We start from the raw sequence: 23735 nt of genomic DNA, 5'->3' as shown, positions 1-23735 counted from the left end.
CTTGGGAAATTAAAATCTACAAGTATAGGGGCTTCAGTGCCCATGTCTTGGGGCCATTCCAGGTTTATAAAGAAAGATCTTTTCTTTGCAAGCCCAAAGATTGCAATAATACAGGAAATTAAACTATATTTATAGACTGGACACCAGCATGCCAGCATGCTTTCTTAGCTCTCTGAATCTCCCAACAAAAACAAAAACACTAGCAATCAAACGGGTGAGCACGAAATGACAAGTGTTTTGACAGCTCTAGAATACTTTGAGGTATTTTTAGCATATTTCTGAGTCGTATTAGCTTAACCTGTAATAGAATATAAATGAGCCCATATGGCACAGATGTAATTATGTTCCATGCGAGAAATCCCTGTGGTAGGTTGGGGAGGGGAGCTGGGGGAGAAGAATACACCAGCCCCACCTCCCTTCCCACCCTCTCCCCCCTCACCACATGTGCCTTCTGGAGGGCATGATTTACACATCATTTGCATTGAGAAGAATATGAAGAAACACAATGCTAACAACACAGTACTGAAAAGGGCAAAAGAAAGATTGGGGATCCCTAGGGGTGCTGCTCTCTGTGACTGACATCCAGTTAGGAGCAGAGGCAGCTTCCCCTCGGGATCACATTTGATGAAGCGATCTTTGATTATGTGGGCACAGCAATCATAAGGCGTAATTATTATTACTGCAAGAGAATGGGCAACAAATCTCTGGGGAAAGCCTCTGTCACAGACACTTTGCTGGCGCACACTGGAAGCAAATGTTCTCCCAAGGATCATTTTCATTCCAACCTGATATTTAGCTGAAGCTTCTTTGACTACCAGTCATGAAACATTAAATATAGATTAGAGCCAGAGAGATGTTGAAAGTTGAAATTCACCGGAGGTGCACGCTTGTGTCCTTGAGAAACAACCCTGAATGCTGTCCAGATGTTGCATCAGCAAGGCAGAAAGGTCCCAAGCTGCAAGGAAGCCACAACAGAAGAGAGAGGGGGATGTTTAACATTCTACCAGCCTTCTGTTTGGTTTATTTGTACTACATTAATTTAGCAGAGAATCCTAACAGGCTTTTAGTGGTAGGTGTTGCAAAGTGTTCACTATCCTGAAAGAATGAAGAAATGCTTTTGTGCCAGGGAAGGGAGTAATTCAAAGCACGTAATTGATTTTCTACAGTTTCAAACTGTGATAAGACTGAGGCCTAGCAACAGAAACATATGTTAGCAGTTTTGTCTGTGTTTCTCAATGAATCCACAAAAAAGGGCCCCCTCATAACTTGTAGATGGTTAACTTGCTTTGAACATCTCACTAGACATTAACAGACACTTGTGGTGGAATTTGGAATAAATTGGCCTGCTTTAGAAGAGTTTGCAGAAGGGCAGCTGTGCTGTAAAGCAAAATTCATCCCCCAGGTGTGTGATGGGAATATCTCTTCTGTTTCTTTGTTGAATTGTGGGGTGCTGTTTGTGCTTACCTGTGATGGAGATGTTCATCTGGTATAAGGTAGAAGCATGTAACAGGTGCTGTTCAGGGAAGACACTGCCTAGCAAACCAGAGATGTTAAGCGAGTCATCCTAGAGTAAAGGAAATGGAGCTAGAAGAGATGCATAAGGAGTTGGAGGACAGGCTGGATAGGAAGTGAGAACCAGAAATTCCTTGATCATGAGGGCTGACAGAAGCTGGCTTTGATGAAGAAAAGATTTTTCATTCCCACAGGCCTTCAGAAATAGGAGGTACTGGTTTGTTCCTCTTGTCTTTCTAGAAGCAAAGAACTGAATTGAATGACATGCTAACCTCCCTCCCCAAACCACACTTGCAGCTCTAAGATTTTACCTTTCTGTCAAACTACTTCACAGGATTTCTGGATTTCTCCCCTACCAAAAAAAAAAAAAAAAAAAAAAGTGGGAGGGGGAAACCAAAAGCTTTGCAAGTCACTGGGGTCTCTCAGCTTTGTGTTTCAAGGTCTAAGGTGATGTGAAGAGTTGGCAAGGCAAGTGCCTGAGGCACAAGGGAGCAGGGAGGCACTGAGTGACTCTTACCTTGTAAGCATCCATCCCCTGGCTCCTATGGAGGTCCCTCCTGCAGTGCTGATTCTCATTTTTACACTGCTGGTGGAAATAATAGATTGTACTGAACAAACGTGAAGTTGCATTAAACAAACAGAATTCACCAAAAAGGGGGGGAAAGCCAATCTCTACCAATTTTTATCAACCTTGTTCCACTTCTATGAGAACCCGGTAACTGGGCCCAATAGTAACTTCAAGATATATTGCCATACTCCATCAATGGATAGCCCTTCCTATAATAGTTCTAGGGTGGGGGGGGGGTGAGGAGTGAAATGGAAAATATTTTACCAGACAGAGGGCCTTTGAGATGGAACTTAAAAGATTAAAAGGATTTTTCTGGGTGAATAGGGTTGGGGGTATGTGGTGCTATTGAGGACATTCCTGCAGTTGGGATGGCACATGCAGACACAGAGGCTTAGAATTGCAAGTTGTCAGGGGACTTCAAACACTCTGGTAGGGCTCAAAGGTAGGTAAGAGAGAGGAGAACTGAACAGGTAGATGGTGACTACCCTCAGGAGTTCCCACCACTGGAGAGTTTTAAGTAGAAACAGAGCAAGTATTCTGTGGGAGTGGTCGGATCATTTACATGAGATTACAGTATCCATGAGAGAGGATGAGCTACTGAACTAGACCAGTAACAGTGTGGTTGGAGAATAAAGAATAGGTAACAAAGAAGTGAAGGTGGTGGTGCTTAGTGGTGTTCAGAATATGAGGAATGAGGAAAAGGGGAGTCTAGGATGATTTTTGGGCAGAGTAAGCAAATAATCTCCAAATCATTGAAATGTCATCTCACGTTGATTATTGGGTCACTCGAGTTGCAATGTTTATGATCTTTATTTGACTCTGAGAGGCTTGATTTGCAATTCCCAGGCACCCCCCTGAATGGGCAGCAAAGGGAAGGCACACAAAGAAAGGTATGGGAAGGAGGTATCTATGCCAGGAGCTTCAAGATTGTGGACAGTGGAGGAAGGTGGGTATAATCACTAATTGAACCTTTGGGGAAAGAAATATGATAAAATGTATTAAAATTCTTTAAAATTATTATACCTTTTGACCAATAAATTACACCTGTGGGAACCTATTCTTAGGAAATGACCCAAACTACTCAAATCCTATGCAAATGTTCAATGCAGCATTATTGTAATGGGAAAAACTTCTTAATGATCAATAATTGAAGCATAGTTATATAATTGCTCTGGTAATAGTTGATAGAGTTACATAAGAACAAAATGCATAAAAATTGGGAAAAAGGAGGTAAAATAGTCATTATTCATATAAGAGATGGACATCTATGTGGAAAACCCAAGAGAATCAACTTAAAAACTACTATAATAAAATTCAGTAAAATGACAGATTATCAAATTTGTAAAAAAAAAAAAAAAACATTCACAGTAATTACACATCATACACAATCAGAAAATACAAGAGAATGAAAAAAATGCCATTTGCTAAGGGGAAATAAAATGATTAAATAAATAAAAAGAAATACCCTAATTGAAAACAAATTAAATAACCTATTTTGGGGAAAAACTGAGACAACAGTATAAGGAAGTCAATTCTCCTTAAACCAAACTATAAATTTCATAAGCTTCCTCATAAGATACTAGAGGGTTGGTGATGGTAATTTAGGAGTATTTTGTTTTGCTTTTGAAAGGGCAAAATTATTTTTAAAGTTCACTAGACAGAGGAAGTCATTCAATAATGACCCAAATATTTTTATAAAATTAAAAGTAATGGAGACTAATCTTAACTGACATATTTCAGTAAATAAAACCATTATGATAAATATATGGCCAGACCAACAGGAGAAAATTGTGAGTTCAAAGTAGAATTGAATACACACTGGAATTTAGCCTATGGTAATAGTTCAGCATTGTTCTAGTCTTAAATTCCAATGAGATGGTGGTCCCTTCAGAAACAGCCTTATAGTATTTCAAAATTCAGTGGATTTTGAGTGATTACTTACCTATGGGGGAATATTGTAATTTGGTTCCATTCTTTACAACAAGTCAGGAATGAGGAGCATATTTGTATCAATAAAAGTGTTTTTACCAATTATTGTGTATAATTAAATCACTATTTGTATTTGTCTGTAACCAGATATCTAGGGAGCAGAATGATGACATTTTTGCTTAATGCAGACATTCCTGGGCGCCCAAAGAAACAATGCCATTACATTATCATCTTTAGCAAAAGGTTTGATAGGTGAGGCATTTAAAACTTCTGGCTAAAATAAGGTTTGGGGATTATTAACGGATTTAATTTCTGCAAGCCAGCCCCATGACACATTACCATGGCTAGCTAAGCATTAACTGGATTTTCCATCCGTTTCCCATATTGTTGGGCTCAACCTTAACTTGTCAGCTTGGGCAAATCCCTTAACCCCTGTAAGCCTCAGTTTCTTCCTCTGTCAAATGCAGGGGTTAGGAGAATTGATCCCTCTAGTCCCTTCTCACTCAAAGCTTCTGTTATTCCGGGTACAGCAGCCCATTGCCACACTCTGTTGCACTAAGCATAAGGTGAAACAAAAGAAGTGTGCTTAGCTAAAAGCAGTGCAGACATTTTACAGAAGGTGGTTACCAGTAAAGAACAATGATTTCCAAGGTTTTTTGAACCTGCAATTCAGTGTTTAACAAAAAGAAAAAGAATTTTTAAAAAGCATACACATCAATATTTGTAAATATACTTACTTATAAATTATACATATTTATTGCTATATATGTGTGTGCACGTTTATGTATATATTTACTGAGTTATATTGTGGTGATATGCTCATTTAAACACATCCAGAAATATGAAACTAAAAGTCCTAATAATTTCTTCCCATACCTCGATGGATCATGTGTAACCTCTAGAAGTGCTGCTTTAGAGACTAGAACTAGTTTATTCTTCAATTAGTATATTTAATAGAGAGCATACTAGTAGGACACAGAGGTTTTTCTATCTAATGGCAAAAAGAAAAAATACTGAAAATGATTTTGTTTTTCAGCTTGACAGATGCCACCAATTAATTTGTGGTTCAGAGGCAGTCAAGGGCTAATTAAAAACAAACAAACAAAAAAACCAAAACAAAACAAAACAAAAACACCTTGAATCTGAAGTCGGAAAACAATGTTTGAATCCCCATCCCCAGAGGCTTCTACCACTATTCTTGCATCTTAATTCTTTTGTGCCTTAGTTTCTTCATGTATTAAATAGAGTTATTATTACATGCCCTACATACCTCACAGAACTATTGTACCTAGATTATATATATATTGTATTACAGAAATGTGAAGTGTAAGTATTATTACCAAGTACACAAATAGCATAAATTCCAACCCACCTTCACCTTCTACAACTGCCTTCATTCTTACATACATGTAACCTAACCAAAGAGTACCGTATACTGTATCCTAAATTGATAAATCTATTAGAAATAAAAAAGATCAGAGCAATTAAGTTGAAGACCTCCTGAAAATAATGCTGAGTTTCTCATCTTTGCAACAAGATTTATTCCTGGGTAAACAGTAGATATTTTGGTAAGAGGGCCCTCCTACATGTGTTCACATCCTGCTCCCTCCACCCCTCAACCTTATTTACCTCCCAGCAGCTCCCCACTTACAGTGTTCCTCCCTGGCAGGATGGGGCTACCACTTTCCTGGGCGTTGTCCCTTGTTCAAGTGATCTCGACCCCCCATTGTCAAACATATCTACCCTGTGGCCCATTCTCTCAGAATTTTGCCACTTCATCCCTGGGAGAACAGTATCCCTGGGCAGATGATTAAAAACAAACAAACAAACAAACAAAGCCATTTATTGTTTGTAGGTTAGTGTATGACCTCCTGCCCTGAGGACATTTGCATTTTAATAGAGAATAGAGACGCGAATAAACAAAGAATAGCAAACTAGTGGTTGGGCTGTAAACAGGCTCCTGGTAGGTGGAGGCGGGGGATGCATCTGACTTCAGCTCCCACCCCTTTGTTCTTTTGCCTCTGGGTCACCAGTTCCCTTGGAAGCATCCTGCCTCCCATGATCCCCGATCCCAGCAGTCCTGGTCAAGCCTGGGCCCAGGAGGCAAGGACTACAGCACCCTTGGCAACTGTTCTTCCCACAATCAGATGGGACTCCGCATGAACCGCTATGGTATCTTCTCTTACTCAGGGGTGCTCACTCCTGTGCTCCTCCATTTTTCCCCAGTCTCCCTGGATGTCAGCCTCCCTGCCTTCCAATGATGGCAGCTAAGATTTATTGGCCACTTGCTATGTGTCAAGTTCTACTGTATGTGCTTTACATGTTCGAACTCATGCAATCCTCACCACCCTGTGACACTGAAATTATATATCAGAATGGAATATCCAGCTGAATATCAATCCTGGATACAGGTACAATTAATATCCCCATTTTATTTTTTAAATTTATTTATTTTTAAGTATTTTATTTATTTATTTGACAAAGAGAGCAAAAGCAGGGGGAGTGGGAGAGAGAAGCAGACTCCCTGCTGAGCAGGAAGACCAATGCGGTACTTGATCCCAGGACCCTCGGATCATGACCTGAGCCAAAGGTAGATGCCCAGCTGACTGAGCCACCCAGGCTCCCCATAATATCTCCATTTTAAAGATGAAGAAATATTATCTTATTAAACAACTATTTTTATATGGCATATAGCTTCTACTATATACCAGTCACTGATACAGGCTCTAGGGATACCCCTGCGAACAGAGCATAAAAATGCAGCCCTCAGAAATCTTCCAATACTGCGAAGGTTAATAACGATAACTTTTATCAGGGACCTTAAATCAGACAAAACAGCTACCTCCTCTGCCAGGCCTCCCCTTTTGCAGGTGATAGCTGCATATCAACTTTGGTAGAGTGATCAGACTTACAGTTGGCAGACTGGTGGCCCACCTTCTCTCTACAAGGCATCAACTACTACAGCTTTATTTGCACCACTGTGGGTTCTGAGGAGCCAAGTTGCTAAATCTCATCCATCTCATAAAGGCAGCTGTTCAAGGAAGTGGGCCAGGACAGTGCAGAAGACTGCATAATTCTATGGGAACCGGCCCTACAGACAGAGGAGTGTTCAATTTCTGACACGGAAACTTTTTAGAAGTTATGTAGTCACTTAGAGCTTAAAAAAAAAAGTATGCTTTGCACTGGAAACTTCTAGCTACATGTTAGAATTCGCTAAAGACATAACCTCAACTTAGTTTAAAAAAAAAAGGAGTCAACTTCTCTTTGTGAATATGGAACAAAGTAAATTAGGATCTTGATCTCAAGGGTACTCTACTTATAAAGAAGTTTTCTACCATTAGCATCTTGACAGGACTTATTTGGCCAGCTGTGATGAGAAGCATTGTGTTTCTAAACTTGACCCCCAGGCTTTTTTTTTTTTTTAAGATTTATTTATTTATTCATGAGAGACACAGAGAGAGGGGTAGACACATAGGCAGAGGGAGAACTAGGCTCCTCGCAGGGAGCGCAATGTGGGACTCAATTCCCCGGATCCTGGGATCACAAACTGAGCTGAAGGCGGCACTCAACCCCTGGAACACCCAGGCGTCCTGTCCCCCAGGATTTTAACATAAAAATGTCCCTTTGGACCTCAAAAGCCTACTATCCCAGAGAGAAGACACAGCTGAGAGTAAAATCCAATAACGAAAGTGGGGCCTACCATAACTGCTGGGACAGTGTGACAATGCTAAGCAAGGTGGGCGCTCTGGGGTTACCAGTGAATGATGACAATTTGCAGACAATTTTCTAGAATACAATGCAGGGTTGGAGGTGGTAGTAAGGTCACCATAACAATGCAAAAATTATGCTTCCATCTTTGCCCTGTCACTCTTGTGAGACCTTATTCCTCTTTCTTCATTTAGATATGTAAGGTACATAATTTTATACATTTTTCTGATTTAAAAAAAAAAACATGCTTAGGATAAAACTGCAAACATTACAAAACAAAACTAACAGAGTTGGAAAGGACCATTCCTCATAGTGTGACTATACTTTCCAATTTGTCCAGGACAGTCTTATTTTACATTTGTTGTCTTAATAGCAGCACACCCTTCATTCTCAAAATCATTCCTGTTGGGATGTAGACTGGCCACCAGTCTACATGAAAGCATGTCACCCTATTCATAACCTGCACCCTGGACTTCACTATGGTTACTTCTTTATTTCTTTTATTATTATTATTATTATTATTATTATTATTATTATTATTAAGAGAGAGAGAGAGTATGCACCCGTGAGTGTGGGGGAAGGGCAGAGGGAGAGGGAGTGGGAAAATACTAAGCAGGCTCCATGCTCAGTGTGGAGCTGAGGTGGGGCTCTATCTCACAACCCTGAGATCACAACCTGAGCCAAAATCAAGAGTCAGACACCCAACTAATCTTTCACCATACTGGGAGGATTTGACTCTCTGCCTAGGTGAGCTATTTCCCGGGAGGTAGCTTGGTCTTCACTAAGACATAATTCTGGGGGTGCCTGTGTGGTGCAGTAGGCTGGGTAACCAACTACTGTTACCCACTCAGGTTATGATTCTGGGGTCCTGGGATTGAGCCCCGAGTTGGGCTCTATACTTAGTGCAGAGTCTCTCCCCCTCCTCTGCCCTGCCCCCTCAAACAAATAAATAAATGAACCTTAAAAAAAAAAAAAAAGACAATTCCGTCTGTGCTATGCCAGCATATTTGAGTCACAATGTGATCTCATTTGCCACATGCAATCATGTCTTAATCTATTTATATCCTTGGTCCTCATTCTCTTTACCTTCTGCCTCATTTTTTCCCTCTGTCTTCAACATTTTCTTGACAGTTTTCCAATCCCTAGGCATTTTATTAGTATAACGTTTGTTCATTTTCTTAATTCTATTTTTTTATGGTAGTGGAAGAAAGTAGGGGAAAAAATGTTTCTTGTGTGGACTAATATCTCTTTTCAATAGGACCATGTCATAGCACAAACTCAGTGCCTTGTGCATTGAATCCTTAATAACTGCTGTTCTGACTCAGAAAACAAAGCTCAAGATTTATAATAAATCCTTCATGTTATTAACTTTTTGACAGAACATAAATATAGACTTTAAGATATTATAAAAATCTTGGGTGGATTCAGGAATTTAGACCTGTGGGGGCTTTTTTCATGGCATTCAATAGATAACCTTTCCCTAAAAGGAAAGAAAGCAGACAGGAACAGGATTTTTTGTCTCTTCAGCATCTGCTAACAGAAAACCGACTTTTCATTAGGGCTGCTAATGTGAATGTATGAGAGGAGCAAACCATATTTGAATAACTTCAGTTTGAGTCGCTTTCCACTTTCATTTTTTTCTGCCCTAGTGTTCCAGAAGTTTCTCTTGTCAGCCAGTAGCTGGCTGTTGCATCATGATGATATATTCAAACATAAGGATTTGGTGTAAGGTCAACAAACAGAAAGGCTCTCTCAGACCTGGAGGGAGCTCACCCAGCCTGCTCACATTCCTGTACACTACAGCTCTTTATTTCCTAAGACCTGGGCTTAGTTTGCCAAATGGGACAAGTTAAGATCATTTTAAGCAGCCTTAAATTGCAATGCAGCATTTTGTATGAAGGAAGAGAAATTCCTTGCTAATTAGGAATATTTACATCATGGGGATGTCTTGCAGAGTGGAATTTTTAAAAACCAAATTATACTGAGTTCTCACCATAACACTCTCTTTAGACTTCCCACTGTGGGACCTCCTCTGGGGTGTGATGGCTTCTAATAAGATCCCTTTAATGCTTCAGGAATAAAAACCTTTGAATAGTTCCTAAGATGCCCCCATTGGTTCAGCCTTTCAGCTTAGAGTTTTGTAGAGGGTTTAGGGACAACAAATAAAAATAAACCTCAGAATGATTACATTCCAAACTAAAATTTTGTTTACTAATAAATTACTAGATCCATTATTTTAAAAGGTCTTAAATTTTGCCAAATGTAAGTCACTATTTGATTAGTTTATGGTAAACCTGAAATAGTCCTATCGGAGAAATAATTTGATCTACCGACTACCTCAACCTTACCTGAAACTATGTCACTTGCTATGAGATTATTACACCCTCTCTTTTTATTTATTTATTTTTTATACAATTTTTAAAAGATGTTTTATTTATTCATGAGAGACACAGAGAGAGAGAGAGGGGGGTGGGGCAGACACAGGCAGAGGGAGAAGCAGGCTCCATGCAGGAAGCCTGACGTGGGACTCGATCCCGGGACTCCAGGATCACACCCTGAGCCAACGGCAGGCACTAAACCACTGAGCCACCCAGGTATCCCCATCCTCTCTTTTTACTGACTGACCCAGTCATGGAACTACATGAAAGAATATAGTATTTATACATATGATATAATTGATCTAAAGTAGATTTGACTCAAATAAAATTTCAGCCAGGCAATGAGTTAAGCTGTTGGGATACTTAATAAAGCAGAGACTATAGACTGGTAAGGAAAAGAGGTAACTGGACGAACTATTACATAGAATGTATAAACTCTAAGATAACAAATGTACGGGAGGTTACAGGAGTGCATAGTGAGGACACGTAACTGGTAATTCTGTGTCTGTCAGGGTCAGGGAGACATATCAGGCACAGAACACATATTAAATGATGGCATAGTTTTCCACACCTATTGAAAGCTTTGGTGGGGGTGGGGGAGAGATAAATGTGATCTTTTAGAATCTTGATTTAGAAGAACAAAAATTTACCAATAAATAAATAGATGTACTGGATATATTTTCCTTTGGCACTTAATACATAATTATATTAAAAAGACAAATGCACGTATGCCTCATTATCCTCCCATACACAGATGACATCAAGCTGGTTGATAGAGTGGATATGACGGGTGACAGAATTAAAACTGAAATTTATCATTGTAGCCTGACAAGATGAATCCTTTTTTTTTTTTTTCTGCAGGGAGCAAAATGATATTCCTCAGGGATACAGATAAAGGCTTAGATTTAGATTAGAAAGTAGAAGTTGAGGAAAACTTGGTTTGCAGAGCAGGTGGGCATTTTGTACACCAATAGACTAAAATATTAAAAAAAACATATTTTCATTCTGGGAGTCACTTATCAAGACAGACCGTAACAACTGACCTGTATTCACGGGAGGGTGGGAAGTCAGGAGTGATTGATGAAATCGATTTGACACAACCACCCTTTCTTGAGTACCTGCTTTGTGCCAGGCCTGAGAATATGAAAATGAAGACACTTCCCTCCTGTGAAACCAATCACTGTCCACTGGGGAAGGCTGACACATAAATGAATCATGGTGATAGATTCTATACGATGGTTACCTAAAAAGTGCTATGGGAACACAGAGAGGAAAATTAATTCTATCAGGAGGGGATGAAGGACCTACTAAGAAAAAAAAACGTAAGTCTGGCCTGGAAGACTGGAGTTTGAATTTCCTCTGTGGCAACAGAGGGCAGGGGAAGCAGGGTGTAAATAAGGACTTGGCTGGCAGGAGGAAATGAGAGGCTAATTTTAGCTCTTCTATCATCTAGAATTAGTCAGCAATGACAAGGGCTGTACCAAGATTCAGGATCTTCTTGAGATTGGAGGGATCGTGCAGAGAATAGAGAGTGACTCTACAACAATCAGTAAAAGATTCTAAATTGTGTTTATTCCTATAAGCATTATGGATTTTACAGTTTATCACATCATACTTTTGCTCCTAGGAAGCTCAGAAACAAAAGTTTAACCCACCTCTGGTGAATGTGCAAGCCTTATAATACACCTGTTGCATATTACAAGTTACCTTAGCTGTATTCTACTTGCTTAATACAGTAAGTTCTATTACCGAATAGTAATATTTTATGTTTTTCTACATTTATGTTATACTACATATTTTGATAAGCCATATGCATCCTTTTTATTAATCTATTAGGTAGATATAGCTTAAAATAGGTAAGCTATGAACTAATTCTAGAGTCACTTTTCTTTTTCAGTTTACTTAGAGGTATGAAAGCCATTATGAATTTCCTTTTTCACCATTGAAATGTTTCAAAATATTGAGACACAAAATTCAATCAAAACCACAGTGAGATACCATTTCACACTCCTTAAAATGGCTACAATAAAAAAGACAGTAACAAGTGTTGGTGAGGATGTGGGGAAATTAGAACCCTCAAACACTGTTGATGGGCATGCAAAATGGTGAAGCCACTTTGGAAAACTAGCAGTTTCTCAACAAATTAAGCATAGAGTTAGAGTTACTATAAAATCCAGCACCACTTTTAAGTGTAGATACAAGAAGAGAATTGAAAACCTATGCCCACACAATTGGCCAGGATGAGGAGAAAAGGGAATCCTTGTGCACTCTTGGTGGGGAGTGTAAACTGCTGCAGCCACTCTGGAAAACAGTGTGGAGGTTCCTCTAAAGTCAAAAATAAAACTCTCTACCATCCAGCAATTGTACTACTAGATAATTTACCCAAAGGATACAAAATACAGATTTGAAGGGGTACATGCATCCAGATGTTTATAGTAGCATTATCTACAATAGCCAAATTATGGAAACAGCCCAAACGTCCATCAACAGATGAATGCATAAAGATGTGGTATACATATACATATACATATATTTCTCAGCCATAAAAAAGAATAAAATCTTACCATTTGCAGTGATGTGGATGGAGCTTAGAGAGAATTAGCTAAGCAAAATAAGTCAGTCAGAGAAAGATAAATACTATATGATTTCACTCATATGTGGACTTTGAGAAACAAAACAAACAAGTATAGGGAAAAAAAGAGGGAGAGAGGCAAACGCAGAAATGGACTCTTAACTATAGAGAACAGACTGATAGTTATCAGACGGGAGGTGGAGGGGATGTGAGAAATAGGGGATAGAAACTAAGAAGTGCACTTGTGATGAACACAGGGTGGTGTATGGAAGTGTTGAATCACTGTATTGTGCACTTGAAACTAATATTACACTGTATGTTAATGAATTTTTTCATTTTTTTAATTTAAATTCAATAAATTGGGCAGCCCCGGTGGCTCAGTGGTTTAGTGCCGCCTTCAGCCCAGGGCCTGATCCTGGAGACCCGGGATCGAGTCCCACATCAGGTTCCCTGAATGGAACCTGCTTCTCCTTCTGCCTGTGTCTCTGCCTCTCTCTCTTTCTGTGTGTCTCTCATAAATAAATAAATGAAATCTTTAAAAAATAAATAAATAAATTCAATAAATTAACATGTAGTGTATTATTAGTTTCAGAAGTAGAGTTCAGTGATTAAACTAACTGGAATTTAAATAAAAACCTAAAAGAAAAAAAACATATACTTACACAAAAACTTGTACACAAATGTTCATAGCAGCATTATTCATAATAGCCCGAAGTATCCATTAACTGATAAATAGATAAGCAAAATGTGGTATATCTATACAGTAGGCTATTACTTAACCAAGATAAAGAGTGAAATACTGATACATGCTGAAACACGGATGAACTTGGAAATCATTATGCTAGCTGAAAGAAGTCGACACAAAAGCAACGTGACTGATTTCATTTATATGAAATAGGATAAGCAAATCTATACCAACAGAAGGTAGATTAGTAGTTGTTAAGGGAATGGGGGCAGGGAGAGGGATGAGGTGTGTCTGCTAATAATAGGTCAGGGTTTCTTTTTAAAGATTTTATTTATTTATTTGGGGGGGGGGGTCGGAGAGGGAGCATGAGTGTAGAGGGAGGAGAAGTAGATTCCCCGCTGAGCAGGTAGCCCAACATGGGGCTCCATCCCAGGACCCTGAGAACATGACCTGAGTTGAAGTCAGACACTTAACTGAGTCACCCAGGGGCCCCAGGGTTGCTTTTTAGAGTGATAAAATACTCTAGAATTAGGTAGTTGTAAGGTTGTATAACTTTGTGAAATAGCAAAACCCACTAAACTTTCCACTTTTTATTATTTTTTATTTTTTATTTATTTTTTTTAAATTTTATTTATTTATGATAGGCACACAGTGAGAGAGAGAGAGAAGCAGAGACATAGGCAGAGGGAGAAGCAGGCTCCATGCACCGGCAGCCCGACGTGGGATTCGATCCCCGGTCTCCAGGATCGCGCCCAACCGCTGCGCCACCCAGGGATCCCAACTTTCCACTTTTTAAAAGGGAGAATCTGGGATGCCTTGGTGGCTCAGTGGTTGAGCATCTGCCTTTGGCTCAGAGTGTGATTCCGGGATCCTGGACTTGAGTTCCCTATCAGGCTCCCTGCAGGAGCCTGCTTCTCCCTCTGCCTATGTCTCTGCCTCTCTCTCTCTCTCTCTCTCTCTCTCTGTGTGTGTGTGTGTGTGTGTGTGTGTCTCTCTCTCTCTGTCTCTCATGCATAAATAAATAAAAATCTTAAATAAAATAAAAGAGAGAATTTCATGATATGTAAACTATATCTCAATAAAAAAAATAATGAAAGAATTAGTTGGGCAGGTAGAATGTGTGGGAGATCAATTAATTTTATTTTCCTGCAAAAGACTTTGCTTGATGATCACTTCAAACATCTCTAGTTAATTCAGATACTTTCTGTTTAACCTTCTTTAATAACTTCATTAAAAAATCATTTTACTCAACCTTGAAATTTATACAATTTGTTATTTGGAAGAAATGGCTGCTTAATGACTTTTTTTCTTATTAATTATAAACTGTCTTTTGAACTAAGTATTAAGACTATTAATAGGTAATTAATTAGATCTAATAAATATTTTGAAACTTAAAATCCATCTTCATTTAGACTATAAAAATATTTCAATAATAAAATTATCAAATACTGTTTTTCATATTCCTTAGTGAGACACCAACATGACATTCGCCATACCTGGAGGAGGTATTTCTTCTAAGCATATTCCCAGCACAGAGGAAAAGGCTACTTGAAACTTTCCAAGCTCCAGTAAGTTCTATGGAATAAAATTTCTTCATTCTAAAAAGATGTGACCATCCTCTCCCCTGTACTATAATTATTCTTTCCTATGAAGGAAGTTCTTAACATGTTTAAAACAACATGAGTTTAGATATCTTAGGCTTGGGTTTGTTTCCTTAATCTTGTAAAATCAGTTGGGATATAGTTTAGCCATGTCTTACTCACATTTCTCAGTTACCTGGGTTAATTGATGTGAACAACAATGGTGCTTTGAAGCACTCAGGTACAACAGTGGAAATGATCACATTTCTTAGTTAATGAATGAATTTCTCTTTCATAAAGCTTTGTTTATGCAAATAAATAGAGTATTACCTTGATTAGTGAATTCCCTGGGAAGTAAGGGCCTTCTAAGAAGTCAGTTGTGTTAAAAACCTAAACAAACAAAATCAGAATGGATGGGAAAGTGAGTGGCCTGAGAAGCTTGCGAGCTCAGCTTCTGCCAATGGCTGATCCCTTGGAAGGGAATAGGCCCAGCCTGGGAGAAACCAATAGCCTTTTGAAGTCCCACCACTGCCTGCCCATCAAGCCTCTGCCTGCTGTTCTGCCTCCCTCTATGTTGCTGTCACAAGCCATTTCTAAGGAAGAGACAATCTATACCCTTTTTCTTCCCTACCTAGTGATTGGTGAACTGATTAGATTCTGAAAGTCTTTTTCTTCCTTTTTTTAAAGATTTTATTTACTTATTCATGAAAGACACAGACAGAGAGAGGCAGAGACATAGGCAGAGGGAGAAGCCGACTCCCAGAGGGGAAACTGATGTGGGACTCATCCCCAGGATGCTGGGATCATGCCCTGAGCCAAAGGCAGTTGCTCAACCACTGAGCAACTCTAGGCGGCTCAGATTCTAAAAAGTCTTCTAACTAAAGGAATAACTCTAAGGTAACGTCTAGTTATGACCTTAACTCCCTACCCTTTAATTAAAGAGTAAAATTAAAAGAATTTGAGACCCGGGCAAACCACTCAATGGTCTTGAAGAGAGGCCTGTTGGGCATACCAGCCTGGCCCCTGGCTATTCCTGAATTGGATCTCTGAAGACAAAGACTAATGCAGGCAAGACAGGTCTGCTTCCTTCTGAGAGTCCTAAAAAGATAGTTCTCATGGTTGGGTTTTTGTTTTTAATTTTACTTATTTACTAATTAGAGAGAGAGAGAGCAAAGAGCACAAGCAGGAGGTGGGGCAGGCAGAAGGAGGGAGAGAAACAGACTCCCCACTGAGCAGAGAACCTGATGCAGGGCTCCATCCCAGGACCCTGAGAACATGATCTGAGCTGAAGGCAGACACTTAACCAACTGAGCCACCCAGGCATCCCTACTAGTTCTTGTAGCTTTGAGGTCCGGAGTCTAATGAAGTTTCCGAACATCTTCATAAGAGAGGTGCAAGTGGGAGGAATGGCTAAGGGCTTGCCTTGAAATTGTATTTGCCAAACACTTTGTAAAGTTTGAGGAACGTGATTTGTCCCTATCAAAAACTAGGGGAGAGGCTTGTGGAGCAGAGGGTCCTATTGCCATTGCCACTCCTGTGTGTCTTGTCACCAGTTTCATCCAAGATCACCCTGCCCCTACTTGGGTGTGCTAGTGTGTTTCTTCTCTAAGCCATATCTCTTCCTTGACTGAGCACTACTGGTCCCTCACTCATTTCCTTAGCTTTATTTAGCCTGGTGTTTCAAAAAGCACCTCAAGAGGCGGCTCAGTCTGTTACACATTCCACTCTTGGTTTCAGCTCAGGTCATGATCCCAGGGTCAGGATCTCAGGATCATAAGATCCAACAGCATCAGGTTTCAGGCTCAACAGGGAGTCTGCTCCAGATACTCTTCTCTCTCTCCCTCTCACTCTGCCCTGCCTTGGACTTGTGCATGGGCATGCACTCTCACTCGCTCTAAAAATAAATAAAGAAATAAATAAAATCTTTTAAAAAAGCACCTCAAGAACTTTTAGCATCCAAACCACCATAATGAAGGTTCCTGAACACCTCCCTGGCTAACAAAACAAACTCTAAAAGTGAGGCCAGAAATCCTATTTAATAAACTCCTTAAGTGATTCTTAAGTACACTTCATTTTAAAAATTCTTAGCATCCATTGCTACCTCTGATAAGTATTGTATATTTTGAAGATCATCTGCTTTTTTAAAAATATGTTATTTATTCATGAGAGGCAGAGAGAGAGAGAGAGAGAGAGAGAGAGAGAGAGAGGCAGAGACACAGCCAGAAGGAGAAGCAGGTTCCATGCAGGGAGCCCAACATGGGACTTGATCCCAAGTCTCCAGGATCACGCCCTGGGCTGAAGGCAGCACTAAACCACTAAGCCACCGGGTCTGCCCTTATTTTAGTTAAAATTGAATTAGGTTTCATTTTAACTTGCTTTATCTGAGATCTTCAAACATACACTACACTTCTATGTTAATTCAACTTGGTTCTAATGAAGCAAGTATTAAAACACATTTTCTTTATGTTTAAAGCCATTTCTCTACTTATAAAGCATTCAAATGACCCCTGGTCTGTTACTGAACTATCCCTAGTTGGGGAAAAAAAAACTATAGGAAGGATGAATGGTGTAAAATTTTAAAAGAAAATAAAAGATAATGGTATTGGACAACCCGTTTACCCTAGAAATTCTACTATATCTCTATACAGTCCCTGAATTTTTTTAAAGATTTCATTTATTTATTCATTCATGAGAGATACACACACATACACACACAGAGGCAGACACAGGCATTGGGAGAAGCAGGCTCCATGAAGAAAGCCTGATGTGGGACTCGATCCAGGACTCTGGTATCATGCCCTGAGCCAAAGACCTGAACCACTGAGCCACGCAGGTGTCCCATGTCCCTGAAAATTTAAGTGCTTGCAAATAATGCATATTTGTGGATACCTATGAACATTTCAAATCCTTCTCACACAGCTGCTTAAAAAGGCATATTTTTTCAGGGAGATTTATATGTATATGGGAGGAAAATGTGTACTTTTAGCCATAACAGTCTGGATAGAAAAAATCTTGCAGTTGGTTTCTAGTGTAGACTAAAAATTACATTTTAGAGAACATTTTTAAAAATGTATTTGTAATGCTAGAGAAATTTCTTCTCCAGAAGTGTCAACATAACATTTTAAACTAGGGCAGGTGTAGTCATTACCTGAATTTGTATAAAATGCAACCCAGGCTATTGAGATTTTTCTTTTTCTACAAAACATTTAAATTAAAGATCATGAGAAAAAATAATTCCCTATAAACACGATGGTAACTTCATAAAGAACTAAAATCTGTAATCACAACTAGAAATACAGATTGGATTAATTGGAGATGAGGTTAACTATGTTCACTATTTCTCACATCTAGCTTTTCATCAAAGGGCAAAAATGCACTTAATTAAATGATGTATTTCTCAGGAAAACCATATGCTTATATCACCTACAATAAAAGTGGAGGACTTACATGTGTTCATTTGGGAGATGGTTGACATTGGTCACTCACCATCTCTTTCTGACCTATTTCTGGGACAGACACAAAACATAAATCTAGAGAGATATGTATTGAAACGACACATCGGGTAACATAAAGGGTAGCAAAGGAGAGGCTGTGTAGCAAGGAAGAGGAAGAAAGATGACATCTGAAATATAAAGAAATCTGTAGAGTTAGATGATGACTAGTTTGCAGAGTGCTTAACAGAACATGAGGTAAAGGGAGAGGCGGAATCAATGAGGAATTGGCCATTGACAGAAGCATACTTTGAGAGAATGAAATGGAGAACAGAAGAAATTCAGGAAGCCAGTTTTTAAAAAACAGAATTGTAAAGAATGAGAATGTGGTGGGAATACTTCTAAAAGAAAGATCTTCTGGCCGTTTCCAGCAGCTAAACATAGATGTGGCAGATAGAATAATGGACCCTCAAAGATGTCCACATTCTAATCCTTAGAAGCTTATCCCATATCGATCTAATCATATGAGTCCTTAAAAGCAGAGGACCATTCCCCACGAGAGAGAATCAGACAGTAAGAAAAAAGACTTGACCCAATATTGCTGGCTTTGAAGATGGAGGAAGCGTGCCATGAGCCATGGGGGCAGCCTCTAGAAGCTGGATAAGGCAAGGAAAGGGATTTTCCCTTAGAGCCTCCAGAAAGAAACAGCCATATAACACCTTGATTTTAGCCCAATGAAACCAATGTCAGATTTCTGACCTGTATAACTGTAAGAAAATAAATTTGTACTTTTCAAGTTTCTGGTAATTTGCTACAGTGGCAATAAAAAATCAATACACTAGACCACAGGAATGACCAAAGCACCAAAATGGCTAGCTGCTCTTTTCATATGAGGAAATAATGAAATGACCAATCAACTGCTTTGATATAAGCCCTCAACCCTGTTCAACTTCACACATCAAAATACATTTGGTACGCTTCAGTAGTATCAAAGGAACATTTTCATAAATGCTATTAAGTAAGTTCCCTCTGGCAATATAGTCAACAAGGACAAACATAGGACTCCTGCAATTCTTCAATTAGTTATCAATCCAGTAGAGGAGCATATTTCTAAAAGGAAATTAAGAATCTCTTCCTGGTCGTAATTTAGAGTGGCCTCAAAGAGCTGTTACCATGTTACCCAAATGTACAACCTACCAATTAGATCCAAGTTGTCAGCAGCCATAAGGAAATTGAATTTGAAATAGTAAAAATTAAAAAAAGTATAAAGCAGGCATGAATGCATAGAAATGCACTTATGCTTTAAGAGCAATATCATTAGTTGATTAATATACAGAACATTGTGTCATTCAACCTTAAGGCTGCCCATTAGCTTAATCTTTTATCTGAATAAGTCTTGTAAGACACACTTAGCCTGAAAAGAGGATACAGGAAAAAGTATGTCATTAGTTTGCATTATGCCTTTTCAATCTCCATCAGCGATAATGATGAGTAGTGGAAGGATGAAGAGAAGGGAGAGGGAATTATGGGAGATGAGAAAGGAGAGGAGGGGTGGTAGAGAAGAAGAGGTAGAAGAAGAGAGAGAAAAGAAATATTCAGTGGGGAAAAGAAGACTTAAATCTGTAGGTGACTCTCCAGTGCTAAAAATATCATTACATACTTTATTTCTTTGATCTTCCCAACAGCCGTATGAATTAGTAAAAAAAAATGCTATTATTATTATCATTTGAGATAAATGGATCTCAGGCTATAAGCTAGTTGGGATTCAAGCCAGGTATTACAATTCTAACATTCTTTCCAAGATGATATTCAACATCTCTATGTCCAAAAAAACTGACTTTTTTTTTAAGGAAGAAGGAAGTAATATTTCTAATCCAGAGCTATGGCCCTATTTGAGTGAAGTTTCCATTAAACTACTCCACTGTACTCACCCTAGTGAGTACTGGCCCCAGGAAGGAGTAGTTGAGTTTGGCTTTTTTATACCCTTTATTTTTCTCCCCCTTCCAATACCAAATGACCCCAAGATGACATAAGGTACTTCCCACTCTAGCTGCTTCTCACATCGACCCCAACTCAACAATGAACAAATTGACAGACAGCTCCTGGGACAACTGTGCCACTCTGTGAGTACTCTCAATCCAGTGTCTGCCTGTGAATTTGCCACATTTTGTTCTAGAACATATTTTTAGCTCTCCTACTTCTCTGACCTTCAAACATTTGTGTAAAAGAACATTTTCCCCCTAATCAGCTCTCTTAAACAAGGGCTTTCTTTCTCGTAACCAGGACCCAACCCCATTTAAATGGCACAGTAGATGTGCTAGAGATGGATTTATACTAAATTTAACCAGAGTCTCATAAAAACTAGTAAAAATCCTACATGTATCCAGGAGAACCCAAATATAGTGATAAAGCCAGAAGATGGATGACCAGGAAGACTGTAGAAAGCCACCCACCCCAGTCTCCTTGAGTCCCTTCAGTGACTGAACATCCTTTTCTAAAAGCAATAGCAGGTTGGGGTAGGGAGGCAGGTAGTCAAAGTAAGGAGCCTTCAAGGTATCTCAACCTCTTTCTTAAATAGCTCAGTGTGAATGATAGTGAAAACCCCTCACATTTGTACAGAACTTCACTGTTTATAAAAGGGCTTTCACATCTATTATTTCATTAGTGTCTCCATGTATTTACTCATGAAACCCTGTGGGTCAGACTCACCCAAAGTACCTTGACCTGATTAGCACAGTAAACACCGGAACACAGGTTTTCTGGCTCCCAGGCCCAAGTTTTTCCTCTGCACTGTAGCACCTTCCATGATACAAAGAAATGTGTAAAAGAACATGGAGATGTGGGATATGAAGTAGAATAGTACTAGCAGATATCTTTATAAGATTTTTCAATAGACTTGTTTAATGTTATTTATAGATTTCTTCCCACTGAAATTATGATACTAGATTTAAATAATAAAAGGTATTTTATTGTTATGGGTTGAATGTTTGCTTCTCTCAAAATTTGTCTGTTGAAACCCTAATCCCCAGTGTGATCATATTTGGAGGTAGGATGTTGGGGAGATAATGAGGTTTACATTCTGTCATTAGTATGGGACCGTCAAGATGGGTTTAGTGCCGTTAGGGGAAGAGAGCTCTTTCCACTCCCATGGGAGCCATGGGAGCACCACAGCTCGCTGTCTAAACGCCAGGAAGCAGGATCAGGAACCGAATCTGCCGGTACCTTGATTCTGAACTTCCCAGGCCCCAGAACTATGAGTCTATAATATTTTTCTCTAGCAGCACAAGCAGATGAAGACATTGACTACTATGCAATATCATCAAACTATTCATCAGTCTAAAACAAACTTTGTGGGTCAAAAGTAAAGCACATGCTATAGACACAAGTAAATCCATATTTTTCTCAACTCTATTTTATAATTGTAATATTTTACTTAAAAACATATATTTCAGTATTTTTCAGTATTCCTCCAGATTCGAGTTTCTCAACATTGGCACTTTGGATCAGATAGTTCTTTGTTGTTAGCGGTTGTCCTGTGCACTATAAAATGTTTAGTAGCCTCTCTGGCCTCTATTCACTAAATGCCCATAATGACTCCACACATCCGTCTTGACAATAAAAAAATGTGTTCAGATATTGTCAAATATCTCCCAGGGGCAAAACTGACCCCTGCTGAGAATCACAACTCTAGAAACCAATGGGTAGGTACCTCCTGAAATAATTGCCTTATCTGCACATCTTTTTTATTCCTTTACAATTTTGATTAAAAGATAGCAAGAATAGTGTGTTTTGTTTCAACAACAAAGGCAGTGAAATGTTATGAGCGTTGTAAAACGATGATAGGAATAAATGTATGAGGATGGCGAAAAGGATAAACTCAATATAGAAAGTGTGGACCAACTCGGAGGAGGCTCTATATGAATAGAAATGTGATGACCACGAATTGCATGTTCCACATGCTGCACTCTACAATTCCCAATAATAACCATGGTATAATTTTAAGTTTATCTACTTCTTTTCCTTCCTGTAGATACTTTTTGTTTGGGAAGAGTATGGGTGTTAAGCTTACTTACTTCTGAAGAAAAGTAGGACAATGAAATGAAGTGTTGAGATAGAGCCATTTCGGATAATCCCTACTTGAGTTTGTAAACTCAGTATGATGGACTCTATTATTATACAGGAAAACAAAATAAATATAAACATAAGCAAAAGTCTGACAATTCCTTATAATCTAATAAACTTTAACATCAACTAAAAACAAACAACTCTATTCAAACAACTCTATTCATTTTAGGGATATACTTTGAAGATTTTTTTAAAAAGAGAAATATCCACTTAATCTGATTTCATGAGTAGCAAGAACAAGGTTCAGTGGCCAGTGAGATTCTTATATCTAATGCCCCATTTCTTCAGGAAGGAGAAGGCAGAATGGCCAAGGTATCAGTGCGGTTTGTTCCTTTATACCTTCACGTCCCACTCAGCTTCTGTTGATTGGTACTCACTGTGAAGGTCAGTTACAAAGGGCTGTGTCCATTGGCTTTTCATCTGGTATTTAAGAAGGCTAAAGCTGCAGTGGAATACTTTTAATGCTGTACCAGTGATCACCACAGAAGCTTTCACTGTATCTTGGGAGCACCCATGCATCAGGGTGACCCATCATCTCAGCTTGTGTAGGACTTTCCTGGTTTTACCATTGGAGGTCCAACATCCCAGAAAACCCTTCAATCCTGGACAAAACTAAACAAGGGGTCATCTTATCTGAATTTTGAGTTTTTGACAAAGGTTTATTGAAGTTTAACTTTTAAAAAACATGTTTTCCAAGAGTTGGAAAGGTCAAGAATAGTCTCAAAAAAAAAAAAAAAAAGTCTCTAAATCTACTTTGAAGGGAAAAAAATCCTAACAATCAAGTATCACTTGGCATTTGGAATATGCATTTAACTAGCCTGTATGACTTCCAGGTATTTGCTGCTGTGTTTGTCAAGATGAGCAATTCCAAGGGCAAGAGAACAATCTGTCTCAGAGTGCTTCATTTAAGCAAGGACACGCTGCCAACTTGAAAGGAAATGAAGGCCACACTTTGTCTATGGGGGGATCCTGCAGTTATTCCCCTGCAAATTTAATTCAAACAGGTATTGAGATCTGAAACATGGAGATATCCACAAATTAGAGGATACTTGGTTTTTAAAAAGGAAAGAAAAGAAATCCAGGCCACAGAGAACTATCTCAAAGCAGCAATAGTAGTTCCTTTTCATGTTCATCACTGCATTCCTATGAACATGTTTTGAAAGTCTGTACTGTGAATAAAATTTCTTGAGATCTTCTTCATATGAAAAATGCATATTATAAATGTTAAAACTTAAAGTTATTGTCAA

The 23735-nt window shown here is 38.9% G+C and overlaps 1 long non-coding RNA gene across 1 annotated transcript; it reads left to right on the top strand.

The window, feature by feature from the left end:
- The first annotated feature begins 1338 nt into the window (after nucleotides 1-1338).
- Nucleotides 1339-23520, top strand: LOC121474754. Its single transcript, XR_005983508.1, has 4 exons — nucleotides 1339-1402; nucleotides 2927-3026; nucleotides 14821-14920; nucleotides 23322-23520. It is a non-coding gene; the product is annotated as an uncharacterized LOC121474754 (long non-coding RNA).
- Nucleotides 23521-23735: the final 215 nt, after the last annotated feature.

Source organism: Vulpes lagopus, chromosome 13 (genome assembly GCF_018345385.1).
Source record: "Vulpes lagopus strain Blue_001 chromosome 13, ASM1834538v1, whole genome shotgun sequence".
Taxonomy (NCBI): Eukaryota; Metazoa; Chordata; class Mammalia; order Carnivora; family Canidae; genus Vulpes; species Vulpes lagopus.
This window is presented reverse-complemented; position numbering and strand designations above follow the sequence as displayed.